The sequence below is a fragment of the Oryctolagus cuniculus genome, chromosome 18, assembly GCF_051225735.1.
Source record: "Oryctolagus cuniculus isolate XC-2025 breed Fujian yellow rabbit chromosome 18, ASM5122573v1, whole genome shotgun sequence".
Lineage (NCBI taxonomy): Eukaryota > Metazoa > Chordata > Mammalia > Lagomorpha > Leporidae > Oryctolagus > Oryctolagus cuniculus.
In genome coordinates, this window is record NC_142884.1 from 24,004,370 (window position 1) to 24,015,612 (window position 11,243).

General features: G+C 61.3%; 1 long non-coding RNA gene across 1 annotated transcript; it reads right to left on the reverse strand.

The window, feature by feature from the left end:
- Window positions 1–293: 293 nt before the first annotated feature.
- Window positions 294–2,091, reverse strand: LOC149120868 (uncharacterized). The gene is made up of 2 exons (XR_016225041.1): window positions 1,809–2,091; window positions 294–513 (listed from the first exon to the last, which is right to left on the reverse strand). It is a non-coding gene; the product is annotated as an uncharacterized LOC149120868 (long non-coding RNA).
- Between the last annotated feature and the right edge of the window lie 9,152 nt (window positions 2,092–11,243).

Here is an 11,243-nt window from a genome sequence, read left to right on the forward strand (position 1 = left end):
GTCTTCCATACGCTGGCTCACTCTCCAATTGGCCGCAATGGCTGGAGCTGCGCTGATCCGAAGCCAGGAGCCAGGAGCCTTCTCTGGGTCTCTCACATGGGTACAGGGGCCCAAGGACCCGGGACATCCTCCACTGCTTTCCCAGGCCACAGCAGAGAGCTGGATTGGAAGAGGAGCAGCCAGGACCCAAACCGGCGCTCACGGCCATGGCGTCAACCCACTGTGCCACAGCGCCGGCCCCCAAACCTATCATTTTAAAATAGCATTTTTTATCATCTTACATTCTCTTTTCTATCTTCTTAGTAATTTTAAAGATTTATTTTATGTATTTGAAAGACAGAGTTACAGTGAGAGGTCTTCCATCCTCTGGTTCACTTCCCAAATGGCTGCAATGGCCAGAGCTGGGCCTATCCGAAGCCAGGAGCCAGGAGCTTCTTCCGGGTCTCCTATGCAGGTGCAGGGGCCCAAGGACTTTGGCCATCTTCCACTTCTATCCCAGGTCATAGCAGAGAGCTAGATCAGAAGAGGAGCAGCCGGGACTAGAACTGGTGCCCAAATGGGATGCCAGCGCTTCAGGCCAGGGCATTAACCCGCTGTGCCACAATGCTGGCCCCTTCTTAGCAATTTTAAGTCTACTTCTCTTGTAGTATTATCTCTGTCTAGCCCAATAGCATCTCAATTGTTCTAGTACCTTGTAGATCTGAGCATTCAGGATTGTATGTGTGTGTGTGTGTGTGCGCGCGCGCATGATGATTATCTGGGCTGCAACATTTTTGCAGCTGTTGAAAGTAAGATTCTGTTGCGGCCCCCATGTGGTGGTTTATATTAATTTCTAGATTTGGAGCTCTAGAGCCCCTGGGTTGTGTAAATTTGAGCCCCACATCTGCTTATGGCTCAGGCTAGGGTTTCGGCTTCTCAGAGGTGACCTCCCTACCTTTGCCCCTGGAGTTTGGGAAGCACCATGACCACTCTCGGGCCAGCTGGATGCAAGGGGCTCATCATGCAGGGAGCCCGGACCCACATCCTGTCCTGTGTCGTGTCCTGATGCTGGAGCCTTCCTGGCCTAGGACCTGAACTGAGTGCCTTGTGACCCCAGCTTAACTGGCTTGTCGCCCTGCAGTGCAGCCTCCCAGCATCCCCATGGCCCCTCTCACAGGGGGTCCCCTTCCCTGGCTCTGGGCTCTGTAGTGCAGCTATGCCCAGAACGAGAGAACCCGCGTCCCAGATCCTCCGCGGGGGCACACCCTCCAGCTCCCAGGAACCCCAGAGGCCAGGCAGTTTGTCATTTGGCCCACGACTTTCCAGCAGACAACTACAAAACGGGCCAACTGAGATCTGGAACTTTCTCTCCACGGAAGCCAGGGCCTCCTGATGCACCCAGATCGGTGGTTCTCGACCTGGGACAATGCTGTCCTCCCAAGGAACATTGGGCAATGTTGTGCCTGATGGCGGTGGTGGGAAATGCTCCTGGCAGGCCGTGGGACCAGGCCAGTGCTACAGTTCTGTGTCTTACAGTGCACAGGGCAAACCAACAACAGCACAGAATTAGTATCTTGTCCAACACACCAGTGGGAGCCCTGGCACCTGCTGTTTCTCTTCCTCACTAGCGGGTCCTGAACCCTCAAGGGCTGAGCCTGTGTCTGCAGAGTTGGGTCATAGAGGAGCAACCTGGGTGTCCCTAGGTAGGGGGCGGAGGAGCCCTGGCACTGTCACAGGTGGCCAGCAGAACTGGAAGAAAGGTGGCTGTCGCCAGACCCAGAGGACTCCAAATTCCTCCAAACCCGGCTGCTTGCCGCATCCCGGCCTACCTGGCCATGAGGCCCGCCGCTGGACTCTCTCCCACACGCACGCGCTGGCCACACAGGCCCGTGTGATGTGGTGAGCAGGCCCCGTGTGATGTGGGCAGCAGGCGTGTGGTCGTTGGAGCGGGCCGAGCCCTCCCGGGAGGGGTGAGGACATATCTCTGGTGCCATCTTTCCTGTTCTGATAAATAACCGATCTGTGGTTGAGACGAGAAGGTCACCTCTGCCCAGGGAAGCTCAGGAACAAACCACTTGTGACCGGTGGGAAGAGCCCGGGCCGGGGCCAGCGGGAAGTCTGCCTTCCCTGGCCGCCAGGCTGCTGGGGGCAGATTTCAGAAAAGGGAAGTGCTGGCGCGGGCAGCGCTTCCTGTGGGCGCCGGCGGTCGGGGCACCGGGGCGGGCTCGGCAAGTCAGGGGGTGGCCGCCCGACCCCAGGAGGGACTGAGGTGAGCCCTCCTGGCCTGCAGGCCTCTGGAGGGGGTCCCCAGCGGGGCGCCATCGGCTGCTGGCCCTCGTGGGTGGGAGGTCCGAGACCCTTACTGCAATACTGGAGGGACTGGGGCCTCTGGATGTCTCTGTACCCCCAGAGCGAGCTCTCCCTGCCCCTCCCCAGGCTGTGTGATTCCGTGATTCGCTCCTCGTTGGCCCCTGGCTTCCCGGCACCTGCTCACCGATCTCACTTTGCAGAAAGCCTGCTCCTCTTGCCCAGCGCTGAGCACTGAGCCTCCTCCCCCCACCCCACCCGCCCCCGCCACTGCAGCCTCCACAGGCCTCTGTCCCTTCCCCTCTGGGAAGCCCCTCCTCCCTGAGGAAGGCCTGAGCCCAGCAGCCTGCGTGTACTTTCCCGGGTTTGCTGCCCTGCAGGTGGGCAGCTGCCGGTACCCCGAGTTTATGGTTGGGAGGGCATGGGTGCAGGGGCCCGGCACACACACACTGCCATCGGCCCCCTGGGTGGAGCCTGGCCCACCCCACCTCGACCCTCCAGTCCCACCACACCCTGTCTGGGTACAGGGAAACCCTAAAGGGCTGTCCTGTGCCCTTGGTCCTGGCTGAGCCCCAGGGATGGGCACACGGCTCTGTCAGCCCCTCCAGCTGTGTGCAGCCCCCATCTCCAGCCTGCTCCTCTGATGGCTCCCTGGGCCAGCCAGGATGTGCGTGGGGGCAGGAGCCTTTACCCAGGCCTCCCCTGTGCCAGCTGGGGCTGCTCTGAGCCATCGCGTGCAGGCTGCCTGGGCAGCTCCCAGGGCGGGCCAGCCCCACCCAGCCGGCCCCCTATACTCTCTTTCTTCCCCTGTGCCCCCCTGTTACTCCCCAGCACTCTGGACCTCGGGCCGCCTCCTCTGTCCTTGTGCCTCTCATTCCTGGCTCTTCTCTTTTTTTGCGTGACCCCCCGTCGCGGGCAACCCCGACCCCTCTCTGGATAGATTGAGATGCCTGTCAATCTGCCTCTGCCACTTGCCTTGTTCAGCTCTCCCCTTATCTCGCTTTCCCCTCAGCCGACCCCGACCTTGGTCTTTGTATATCTCCCTGTCTCCATCTCTCTCCCCCCGCCTCCCCCCTTCTCGTCCTCCTGCACCCCCCCCCCCAGTCCCTGTGTCCCTGTCAGTCTCCTCTGTTGCATCCTCTGAGCTGCCCCACCTGCCTCCTTCAGTCTTTGCTGTCAGAGCCCCGGCCGGCAGCTGGGCCACAGCCCCCGGGGAGGACCCGCAGGGCACTTCCCCGTCGCCCGTGACCCCCACGCTGCTATCAGTTGGAAATGAATCAGAGATTAGGAAGTGGGGGCAGTGGGGGTGTTATCGCCTGGCACACTCGGGCTCTCAGCTAATCTCTGGCGGCCCTGGGTTCGAGAGGAAATGCAGTTGCAACACCAAGCCCTTCTTACCGTCACTGTCATGTCTGCGGCGAGGCTGGAAAGCAGAGAGGGAGAAGGCAGAGGGCCAGGCCCAAGCTCTTGGCAGGCACGAGCGTGGCTGTGCACGTGTGTGCACCTGTTGCACCCCCACCCCCACACAATCACGCACGGTCCTCGCCCATCACCTTTGTACCACAGCCTTTGCAGCCCAGCACCTGTCCACATCTCTCTGTGCCCCCCACGTCCCCAGCCCCTGTTGCCCCTCACAGGATGGCTGCTCTGACCTCATCCAGGGCCCTGGCAGGCCGGTCTCCTCTCAGCAGACGGAGTGGTCACGGGGTCAGGCCACTTTCCTAACCTCTCCCTCCCGTGGTGAGGATCAGCCCAGCGTGGTCACGGTGGCCCCTAGGCCTGTGTGTCCAGCTCCTCCCGCCCTCGCCTCCCACACCCCCTGTATTTCTTGGCTCTGCCACCCTGCCCTGTACCTGCCACTCCTCCACGCCTGGCCATGACACGGGCTGCTCCTCTGCCTGGAAGTTCCTGCTCCCGTTCGCATCCATGTCAGGACCAGGGCCTCTGGCTTCCTACGTCCTGCCCTTGAGGCAAGGCTCCCGTGTCGCCGTGGTGACCACGCTACTGCAAGTGTGATTCCTGTGTCCTGCCTGCCTCCCACCAGGCACTGGAGCAACGAGGCAGGGAGCTGGTCCTCGGCTGTCTCCTAGCCCTGGAGCCCCACCAGGCCAGATAGCGGCGGAATGAACAGAGAGGGAAATACAGCCAGACCCCGACACAGACACTCAGACAGATGCTTCCCCACACAGCTCCCCACGGAGACGGACGCCCAGACAGATGCACAGATGTGGGCACGCGACCCCAAGCAGCCAGAGAGGCGCGCAGTGGCCGAGACCCACACACAGGGATCTGTGCTCATTGTGTCTCGTCAGCCAGTGGGTGTCCCCAGCCCCGGGCCCGCCACTCCTCACTTGGGCCTCCCGGACTCTGCTGTCCCTGGCCTTGGCTTCAGGGGACTCTGCCAGGTCAGAGATACCCAGGCTGGAGTCTCCGGGCTCTGGAGTGACCTGGCAATGTTCCTACTTACAGGTGCATGGTGTAGCCATTATCAACCAGTGCTGTGCTAACACAGGAAGTGGAGCCGCAACCACCTCCTACGGGCCACTACCAAAGAGAAGTGCCCAGGGCCGGCGGCGTGGAGCAGCGGTTTCGGCTGGCGCTTGGGGCACCTGCATTCCTCACTGGCTGCTCTGTGTCGGATCCAGATTCCTTGCAATGCCCCTGGGAAGGCAGCAGATGATGGCACAAGGGCTCGGGTCCCTGCCCTCCATGTGGCAGCCCTGATGGAGGTCCTGGCCTTCCATCGGCTTTAGCCTGGCCCACTCCAGTCCATGGCAGCCGTTTAAAGAGTGAACCAGCTGATGGAAGATACCTCTTTTTCTCTCTTTCTGTAGCTCTTCTGTCTCTGTCACTCTGCATTTCAAATAATCACTTATATCCATAGTTTAAAAAAAAAAAAAAAAGGAAAGTGCCAGTTCAGGGACACTTGGGCCGGCACCTGGGAAGCTATAGCTTGGTGTTTGTCGCAGCAACATCTGCTTTTGGAAACTCTCTCAGCTTAATTCAGGCCTGCAGCTGGGTACAGCCTGCGGGCCAGGGCAAGGGGACCACAGGTTGTAGAGAGGGCAGAGGGAGGGCAGAGGCAGGGGCCAATGGCAGGCCCAGGGGCTGGGCCATGGAGGGTCCTTGCCTGGCCTCACCTGGGAGGCAGGAGGGCTGTGTGCAGAGGGCCACAGCCACGTTCTCTCCGGAGCAGGGAAAGCCACCTACCATACCAGAAGGGCCCAAGATGGCTCTAACCCTCACTGAGAGACGCAGCACTGCGTCCCCAGGATCTCCACTCTCTCTCAGTGCCACTGCTGGACGAGTGCCGGCCTTTCTGCCACCATCAGTCCCTGAACGAGAGACCAGAGCCACATACATGCGCTGTGCACCAACGTGGCACGGAGACCCCAGGGGACTCCTGCGCTACCTCTTACTCCAGACAGAAGGGCATCTCCCGGTCCCCGCCTCCTGACCCTCCATCAGCAAGGGTGTGCGAGAACGCGCCCGGACGCAGCCCTTGCAGCTCCCAGGCCCTTGGCTGCTCACTTCCAGGCTTCTCCATGAGGCCTGGGCCTCGTGGCTTCTCCAGGCTCCACACTGGGACTGCAGGGCACGGAGTGGCTTAGGCCATTGCGGGAGGAGCTTCCGAGGCTCCGGCGGCTCCATGCGCTGAGGGTCGCGGGTCCCCCTGCGTCCAGGGCTGGCCTGGTTTCTCTCGGATGGAAATGCTGAAGACGCCCCGGCTGATGTGAGAGACGTGAGAACTGAGCTGGGAAAATCGGCCGTTTTTGTGGTTTGGGGGTTTGAAGCGAGTTTCACAACGGATCTCCCAAGAACGGGGTCCAGTCAGATGTGCGCGCTCCCACCGGCCCGCCCGCTTCCCTGCCGACTCCCGCGCTGACCACCTGCTGGGCTGGGGCAGGGGGCTTCCCTTGCCCGCCACCCCACTCCCTGCTTCCCTTCTCTGGGGGATAGCCCCAAGGAGCTGAGATGAGGTGGCCGTCTGGGGGGGTTCCTGTGGTTTCTGCCTCATCTTCTCAGATGCCTCTGGGGCAGCTGAACCTTACAGCCACCATCCTAGGGGTCCAAGAAGGATTTTTGGGCTGGGGTTGACCTGTAGGACCTCTTAGGGGCTCAGAGAGATAGAGGGACACCAGGGGTGCACCCACCTTCCGCTCGCAGCCCACCCTGCATCCCTCTCCGGACAGCTGGGCTGGAGAGGGGGTCCTCGAGACCCAGCCCCGCCCCCAAGCAGCTGGCCCCCCGGCCTGTCCTTCCACCCTGGGAAGTCCCAGGCTGCCTCAGGCCAGCCACGGCAGAACTGAAATTGGTGACATGTGCCGTCTGGCTCCCAGGCTCCGGCCCCCACCCACGCCACCCCGAGAGTCTTCCTGTGGGAGCCTCCGGACCCAGGGAGGAACGGCAGGCAAATGCTCACCTGTGTGACACCTGCTCTCCTGTCTCCCTCACACCTCAACCCAGCCCCCCCCCCGCCCGGGTGGGGTAGAGATGTGGGGGGTCTATCGGGGCCCAAGTCGAGGCCCTGAGGTCCTTCTGCTCAGGGGCCCAGCGACCTGCAGCTCCTGCATCTTTATCAGACACTCCACATCTCATCCCAGGTAACTGAGGCACCAGGTGACGACATCCTGACCCTGGGCACACAGTGAGGCAGCCGTGCCCATGCGACACAGTCCCAGGGGCCAGGACAGCCTTGAGTATCAATGCTAAGCTAGAGTAGGGGCCCTGGAACCAGCCACAACCTTCCCCAGGACAACTGGGGGAAACAGCCAGGCCTGGGGACAGCAGCTGACAGGTGACTGGGGAGCTAGGTGGCTAAGGCTTGGTCTGGGAGGGGGTCAGATGGCCACATAGACACCGTGGATGGAGGAAGAGCAGGTCAGCCCTTGGGGAATTCCACCTGGCAACACTCAGGGGGCAGGGAAGGGTGCAGAGCCAGACAGGAACACATTGGGGGTGGGACCCCAGTGAGACCCTGTTGCTCTCGCTGTCAGAACCAGGCAGCCTGGACAGCGAGACACACTGCGGAGGACCGTGAGCCAGTGTCCCAGGAGTCTGTCCTTGAGGTCAGCACAGCTGGGCACGGACCAGGCCCCCAGCCTCGGGGTTGGGCAGAGACGCCCCGCTATGGCTGCCGGTGGGGGCCCAGGAAGGCTGGGGTGTCCTGGGCACATCTGCCGGCTGCCCGTGACCCCTTCCCGTTCCCTATCCATGTGCCCCTCCCAGCTTCCTGTTTCTGTTTTGGGGCCCCAAGGACTTCCTCTTCTCATCACGGATCAAAATGGCTTCCTAGTCTCAGTTGGAGGTGCAGTGGGGGGCTGGTCACCCCAGCCCCAGGGACATCCAGGAGGTGGGGGAATCTCTGAACCCCAGGGGGCAGCAGCACCCACTGAGGGGTGAATTGTGGCTCTTCCCAAGGAGGCGACCCCAGCTCCTGGGACAGAGCCCCCAGTGTGGACACCTGCCCACGGCCACCGTGGGCCTGGATCCTGCAGGAGGAACCTTGAGCCGTCCCTGTGTCCGTTCCTGCCACACTCAGGGGACCCCCTGGGGCTGCTTGTCTCCCTCTGTCCTGCTTCCTCCCAGGTGGACTGGCACACGGCACAGGCCCTCCTGGGCAGCACCACCTTGGCCCAGGCATACACATGCGTGTGCAGACACACACACACACACACACACACCCTGGAGCCTGCATGTGTACCATCCCCTCCCCACCTCCCTCCCCAGCAGCAGAGCTGTGGCTTCCTGGGTGCTGAGGCAGTGGGGGGGTACCCACCTGGCAAGTGTGAGCATGCGTACACACCTGTGTCTCTGAGCACACACCTGTCACCTTCTGGGCAGAGCTTCTTCCTGGTTGTGTTCTGGCACATCTGGGGGCCCCGGGGGAGGGGGTACATGATGAGGGAGGGACAGCCTTAGTATCAGGCCTAAGCTAGGCTCAGGGGCACCCTATGCCCAGGGCCCATGGCATGGGAGGCAGGTGCATTCCAGAGAGGGTCCACAGGGCAGTGCTCAGCTGTGCTGAGTCTGCTGGAGTCATGATGCCTAAAGGAGAGGCAGCCCACGGGGTGCAGGTACCCAGGAGCACCCCGGGTGCCGAGAATGGGGCAGGGCTGCTGAGAGACCAAATCCTCACCCACCTCCCTGCTCCCACCACTGGTCAGGGCTGGAGCCCAGAAGCCAGGGGCCTCCTCCCAGGGGCTGGGGCCCGGCTCAAGGTCAGGACAGCTCCTGTGAAACTCCCACCGGGTCCCCGCCCGTGCTGCCACCAGGATATGCCAGTGGCCATCCTTATAACTCCCAGAGGACCCTGTGGGGCCAAGGACCAGGCGGCTGTGCAGCCAGGACCCAACCCATGGCCAAACCCTGGGTCTGTCTCCCCTGAGACAGTGTGGGGCACCTACAAGGCCTGGGTCACCCAGTTCCACTCCCTGGCACCCTGGGAAGTGTGAAGCAGACACTCCCTACTGATGACACCAAGGTCTTGGGGCCATCGCTGATGGGTGGTCTGTGGCTCGCGTCAGCTCTCAGTCACCTCCCAGGTGAAGCTTCCGGGGCTCCCAACCAAGGGAAGCTGGGCAGGACTTCGGGCTTTGTTAAACCTTGAAGAAAAGGCCTTTGTCACCAGGTCCTGTGCAGGGCTGTGGCAGCTGCTGGCGGCCAGGAGCAAGACCAGGCAGCCCCAGCCCTGCTAGCCTGAGTCCCCAGCCCCTGTGCACCACCAGCCGGGTCCTCCAACTCCAGGGGCACTGTTGGCCAGGGGATGGGGGGCTGAGACTGGGGCGCCCCTCTGCTGCCCTCAGCATCCCACCTCCACCCATCAGATCTGACATCTGCCCTCGGCAGCCGCTGTCACCAGCCTGGAGCCAAATCCAGGTCGGGGTGGGGGGCTGGGGGTGAAGGTGGCTTCGGACTGTCCAGAGCCCCCTATCACCTGGCTGCACACCTCCCTCCGAGTCTAGGCCTGCCACCTGCCCATCCTGTTCTTTCCCCTGGCAACTTATGACTTACATTTGATTGTTAAAAGATTTCTTTCTTTATTTGAAAGGCAGAGTGACACCCACTCATGCACACACTAAGAGAGAGAGGTCTTCCATTCCATCTGCTGATTCACTTAAATGGCCTAAACGGCCAGGGTCAGGTTGAAGCCAGGAACCAGGAGCTCCATCCTGGTCTCCCAGCTGGGTGTTAGGGACTCAAGCCCTTAGGCCATCATCAGCTGCCTTCCCAGGTGCATTAGCAGGGAGCTGGATTGAAAGCGGAGCAGCTGGGACTCCAACCAGCACTCATCTAGGATGTCAATGTTGCAAGTGGCAGCTTCACCCACTATGCCATAGCATTACCCCTATTTTTTTAATATTTATTTAAATAATAATTACACAGAGAGGGAGAGACCAGGGAGGGGTGGAGAGGGAGATCTTCTATCCTCTGGTTCACTCCCCAGATGGCCACATGGCCAGTGCTAAGCCAGGCCAAAACCAGGAGTGAGGAGCTGGGAGACAGGAGCTTCCTCTGGGTCTCCCACATGGGTGCAGGGGCCCAGGCACTTGGGCCATCTTCTGCTCTCCCTGGCCATCAGTAGGGAGCTGGATTGGAAGTGGAGCTGCCTGGACACCAGCTGGCACCCATGTGGGATGTTGATGTCGCAGGAGGTGGCTTTACCTGCTCTACCGCAACACAGGCTCCTATTATTTTTATTTTTAAAAAGTTATTTTTTTGGGCCATCATTATGGTGTAGCAGGTAAAGCCCCTGCCTGCAGCACCGGCATCCCATATGGGCGCTGGTTCGAGTCCTGACTGCTCCACTTCTGATCCAGCTCTCTGCTGGAGACTCAGGTCTCTCACAAGAGGGCAGGAGCAGAGACCCAGGTACCTGAGTCATCACCACCACCGCCCAGAGTCTGTGTTAGCAGGAAGCTAGAGCCAGAGGCTGCGCCTAAACCCCGGCGTGGAAGCCAAGAACTCCAGATGTGCAGCGTGGGTGTCCTCGCTGCCAGGCCGAAGGCTCACCTTCTCCTTGTGTCTGAGGACCTAGTTTGGGCCTCACTCGCTCTGTGCATTCAAGGCCAGCTCCCCTGTCCCTCATCTGCAGCCTCCGGCTCAGGGCTCCGTGCCCCAGGTGCGTCCCTCAGGACAGGCCTGGGGTGTCAGGCCAGCTCCTGCTTGGCACAGAATAGGTTAGCCCTGTGCCCACGTACGGGAGTGAAGGGAAGGGCCAGGCATGTCTCCCCGTGGCAGACAGCAAGCCCGGCCCTCCTCATGGCCACGCTCCCGTGCGCTGTCCACTCCACAAGGGCCCAGCAGAGCGTCAGCAGCGGTGGGCAGGGGTCCGGGACGAGGAGGGGTGGCCAGGCCTCTGCAGCAAAGGGCCAGAGGGTCCTGCAGCCACTGTTGGGACAGGGCGGCCATGGGCGGCGCACGGGAGTGGACGCGGCTGCGTTCCGATGAGACATCACTGCTGAACAGGAAAACGTGAGTTCGTGTCATTTTCATGTGTCATGAAGCCTTACTCTCTGGCTTTTTCTCAACTCATCAGGAGGCTGGATTTGGCCAGGAAGCTGCAGTCGGCTAAAGACTAGAAACAGGGAGTCCTCACAGCACAGGACAGAACTTAACCCCACAGGAGCACAGAGTACGGGTCCAAGACCAGGTCCTCACCTGTGCGGTGTGGCCAGGAGGCCCCAGGAGGCCCCAGCGCCCCTGGCTCCCACACCTGACCCCTGGCCGTTCCTATTTCACGCTCAGGCATTTGAGTTCAGCAATGCCCTCTCTCAGTCACTCATTCACTCAACAAACACTGGCAGCTCAGCAAGACGGGCCCCTTCCAGGCTGAGGGTGAGAAAGACCTAGTCCTCGCCCTCACGGAGCTGGCAACCCAGCAAGGAAGACAGGGAACAGCCACATAAGTGGGGCAGAGGGCAGGCTCCTTCCAGGGAGCAAGAGGAGTTGGCAAT